General features: G+C 39.8%; 1 protein-coding gene across 1 annotated transcript in view; it reads right to left on the bottom strand.

Annotated features, from left to right (window-relative positions):
* The window catches only part of LOC101849502, a 56,010-nt gene that overhangs the window by 6,048 nt on the left and 45,105 nt on the right, over positions 1–4,857 (bottom strand). The window lies entirely within an intron of this gene.

Raw genomic sequence — 4,857 nt, 5'->3', positions numbered from 1 at the left:
TCTCTCTCTCTATCTCTCTCTCTCTCTCTCTGTCTCTCTCTGTCTCTCTCTGTCTCTCTGTCTCTCTCTGTCGCTCTAATTCTCCCTCACTTGTTTCTCTCTCTCTCTCTCTCTCTCTCTCTCTCTCTCTCTCTCTCTCTCTCTATTTTTCCCTATCTTTACCTTAAAAACAACATTAAAGAGGAACAAGTTGACCCAGAAGTCGTACTACAAATAACAGTTTTATCTCTACGTTTTAGTCAGCTCATCTCTGTAAACTACACCTTCTCCCTTTGTTCCTCCCTCCCCTCTCTTATGTTGCCTTTCCTCTTTTCACCCCTCCCTCTTCTCCTCTCCTCTGTCCCCTTTCTTCTTCCTTCCCCACCATCCCTCTCTCTTCTCCTCCAGTATCCCTTCCAAATCATTCTCCTTTCCTGGCTCTCCTCTTTCTTTTTCTATCCTGTCTTCTCCAGTTCTTACGTCATCCAATACATCATTGATTTTACGAACAGCAGAACGCTCACGAATAATTAAATTCTTTTCTTCTCCAGTGATATCCGGGGTGATTCTTCGGCTCGTTTTATTGCCCCCTCAAGTTGCACATAAATTCCAAAACGAATGAACTTATTAGAGCGTCCCGATCTCTTACAAAGTTCCCCATGTTTGTTATCAAGCCTGGCTTAAAGTTAAGATTTCCGAGCTCCTTCTATTGCCTGAACAAAAGATCTAATTTTGTCACCGTTTTCCAACAATGATCCTGAGCATTGCAATTAGAAATAAATGAAAAGGCGATGAGGCTATATTTCGTTCAGGTTGAAATATCCATAGAAAAGTCAACAATTTTTAAATATTTGTTTTAAATAACGGATAGTTTTACTTACTTTTATTTTTTTCTAGTCTCTGTTACCTTGTGATGTGCTATTGATGGTGGCCACAATGAACACTCGTAAGAGAGGAAATAAAAGTTGATTGTGAGTTCAGTACGTGTGACTCAGTTTGAGTTTTCTACGTCTTTTCCTAATTAAAATATTGTGTAATGAACTATGTGCATTCTTTATAATCACATTGTACTGTTTTAAGGCTATTCTTGGTTAACTTGAGATTTTTCCACAAGATAACTGGAACAACCTTTTGTGATGTCTTCATTTGCCAGTTTGTTGATTTTTTGTGAGTTTTTAAAAAATCGAAGATTGGTTTTAACAGGTTCACTACCGTTAGAAACAACAAAATAATAGATTTTCCCTTCTTCGTTTGCTATTAACGCAGTGTATTTATTTCACAATGCAAAGACCAACCGTGTATAGCTTCAGATTTAATACATTGAGGTATAGTTTTCGAGTCAGCAATGCCACTGAAAGTCTGGAGTTTGGGGTCACAAAAACGATATGAACAGAAAATAATGTCTTTATACCTGTGACCTTTACAGAAATCCTTCTTTTTTCATCTCTGCCTACTAGATCTACCTTTTCCTCTAATTTTCTTAGTTGAATTATCCATAATAAGCAGATGTTGAGGAATTGAGAAAAATAATTAAAAATTTAATGAATTGATATAACTTTGAAAAAATACTAGCAGTCGATCGTTAGAGAAAGTCCAGTATGTTTGTTTTTGTCTATTTGCTTTGTTTTCGTTTGTTGTTTCTTAAAAATTTATTTCACTTTAAAAAAAATTGCCTGTTGTTCTTCCTTTACGATGGCAACGGTAATGGGTTTTTTTTTTTGTAACAATAGAAATGAAGCGAGCGGATTTTCACGCCCCTTTCTTCAGAGTAAGGCTATTAAACAGACTGACTTGAGACATTTTGAGGCCCCTATTCCTACAGAAATGTGGTTTCTTAGGAGACTGCTAAGAGTATCAAGGAAGGAAAAGAAATCAAATGAGGTAGTGCTTGATAAGCCCACGTGGGACGCTCACTGTTAAAAACAATAAGGAAACGACACATGCAGTTTTGGGGACACCTGAATAGACATAAGGGTCTTGAACATCTAGCTCTCACTGTCAAAATTGAGGGCAAGCGAGGCAGGGGTAGGCCCAGAACAACATACTTAGGGAACCTAAACAAATGGGTAACAGGAAAAGATCAGGGAAATGTAGCCTTTTTGAGAGCATCCGAGCAAAGGAATGAATGGAAAACCATGATCGCCGATGTCTGTCGCAGATCTGGCACTGGATGATGATGATGATGATTCCTACTTCGTAAAAGCTTCCGCGAGAATAATCATAAATAATCCACGACAAAGGGTGTTAATATACTCCCAAACTGTAACATGTAGAGCTTATATACTTTCTCCATATGTGATGCAGCGTGGTGGAATCAGGCTCTCGTATTTTTTTTTTGGCATTTAGAGTTATTGGTATCATCTTAAAGCTTGTTTATTAGTCTTAATTTGGATGAAAAAAATATTCATTTACCTTGAAAGCAAGTCCAAATATTTGCGAAAGAAGGACGTGGGGGTCACTTGCTTTCAGAGGTAAAATTAGTGAAAAAATGGCCGCCAAAGATGAGTTATTACCTTAGCTTAAGAGTCCGTGGTAACTGAAAATTTATATTCCTTGTGCTTTTAATCAACGTTTTTCAGAAATATCCAGACAGAAATAAGCTCTTTAATGGGCATGAAAGGTGTTGAATACCCCCCCCCCCCCAAAAAAAAAAAAAAAATTAATTAAAAACAAAAATGGATAACAATTCACAAACCAGCGAAAAATGCAAGTTTCTTCACTTAGATTATTTTGACGAGAGCCTGATTCCATCACGTAGTCTCACATATCAAGTTTGTGACAAGTTTATCAACTTAATAATGCAAACCGGCGTCTGTGGTGAGGTGGTTCGGAGCTCCGCTATTGGATTCTCGCTTCGTGACACGTGTAGGGAGAACAATAATACACTGTCTGTATTTATCAAGTATAAAAGTGTCACGACGCAGTGGAATCAAGCGGTTGTCAATTTTTGGGTATATGGTGTTATTGGTATCATCTTAATAAAAGGTTGTTTATTTGCATTGCTTCTGATGAAAAAAAATATCCTTTTATCTTGGATACAAGTCAAGATATAGGCGTTTGAAGGAGGCTAGGATCCCCTGGTTTCAGAGGTAAAATTAGCGAGAAAATGGCCTCCAAAGTTGAGACATTTCTTTAGCTCGAGAGTCCGTGGAAACTGAAAATTTACATCTTTTATGCCTTTCATCAACATTTTTCAGAAAAATCCACACTGGAATGAGTTTTTTAATAGGCATGAAAGGTGTTGAGCCAAAAAACAAAAATTTGATTGAAATTTGATCACAAACCTGCGGAAAAATGCAAGTTTCTTCACTTTGGTTATTTTGACGAGAGCCTGATTCCACCACGCTGTCTCACATATGTTGTTCTTTAAAGAGCACGAAAGGGGTTCAACCGAAAAAAACCAAACAAATTCTGTGGAAATTTCCAAACCTGCGGAAAATGACAGTTTCTTAACTTTCATTATTTTGACGAGCGCCTGATTTCACCACATGACTCATAAAAAGGATATAGAAGTAGAAATAGGCCTAAGAAAATGGCGATGCATGGGAAGCACCCTCACAAAGCGCAGCAGAAACATCGCAAGACAGTCACTGTAGTGGAACCTACAGGGAACACGATTGAGGGGTAGGCCACGGGAAACACGGAGGAGTTGTGTGGAAAGGGATATGAGAGAGATGAACATCACTTGGAACGAGCTTGGAAGGTCGGCTCAGGACAGAGATAAATGGAATGAGCTTGTATGTGGCCTATACCCTGCCAGGGGTAAAAGGCATTGATGATGATGATGATTTATCGAGTCTTTCTGTAGGGACGTTGCATCCCGCTCAGCCCAGGGTGCCCTGAAAGGTAGGGTCAAGGCGCGTCTCATAATTTACTTAAATTGTCTCGAAGGAGGCGTAAAACACTTACATTGGTAAAGTTAAAGGAAAAAAGAGAGTAAATAGCGGGAGGTTCGAGGGCGCCACTGGTAGGTCCTGTACTTCTTTACTCTTTTGTTTCCGTCTGTTTGTCATACCCTCTCCGGGTTCGAATCCGGGTAGTGACCGAAACATTTTCTCCTCTAAATTTGTCTCCTTTGACCTCCTGTTCTCCTCTCTAGCAATGTTCTGTCGTCTGCTTTTATCTCCTCTTTCTGCCCCCACTCCCTCATCTCCTTTGCCCCCCTCCTCTGGGCCCCTGATTCTTTCTACAGCCTTTCTACTGGTACTTCTTGGCTTCTTCTTACTGCTGTCTTTCTGCAGCACCCCTGATCTTCTGGTAGGAAAGATCTACACCTAGCCTTCTCGGACAAGGGCGAAAAATCTCGGAGGGCCCGTGTGCAAGTTGCGCACGTTAAAGATCATTGGTGGTCTAAAATCGATAAAAGTAGGCTTTTGTCGCCACCCGGGCAAAATTCAAAATTTCCTACTAACAGAAAAAGTTTAATGTGGATCGCGCGCTCATATGACCTTATGCAGTTGCGAGCGCCGTAAAACACTTACAAAAACAAACAACAATACCCTTTCCCAGCACTAAGTGATCATTATTGAGTCATTGTGCTTTTCTTTACTCGAGCAAAAAAAATAAAGAATAAATTGATGCAGCGTTTCCCAAAGAAGTGGACACGAGTTTACAATATTAACTTGGTAGCAGCTGTCATAACCAGGCTGCGCAATAAAAGCTAATTTTTATTTATTTTCCAAAAATCTTATGTGGAGGAAGAGCTGCCATGTGTGCTGCCATATCTCGATGATTCAGAAATTTTAACAAACTTCGGACCCTCCCCCTGTCCAAAAGCAAACCCCCCAAATCCCCCCAACAAAGCCAACCCCCCCCCCCCCTCCTGAAAAAGCATGCTAAAAATACCCCGACAGCAAGAGGTGCACAAACAATAGCAAG

Source organism: Aplysia californica, unplaced genomic scaffold (genome assembly GCF_000002075.1).
Source record: "Aplysia californica isolate F4 #8 unplaced genomic scaffold, AplCal3.0 scaffold00891, whole genome shotgun sequence".
Taxonomy (NCBI): domain Eukaryota; kingdom Metazoa; phylum Mollusca; class Gastropoda; order Aplysiida; family Aplysiidae; genus Aplysia; species Aplysia californica.
Note: the sequence above shows the minus strand (reverse complement) of the source record. Positions and strands in the feature narration are given on the sequence as shown.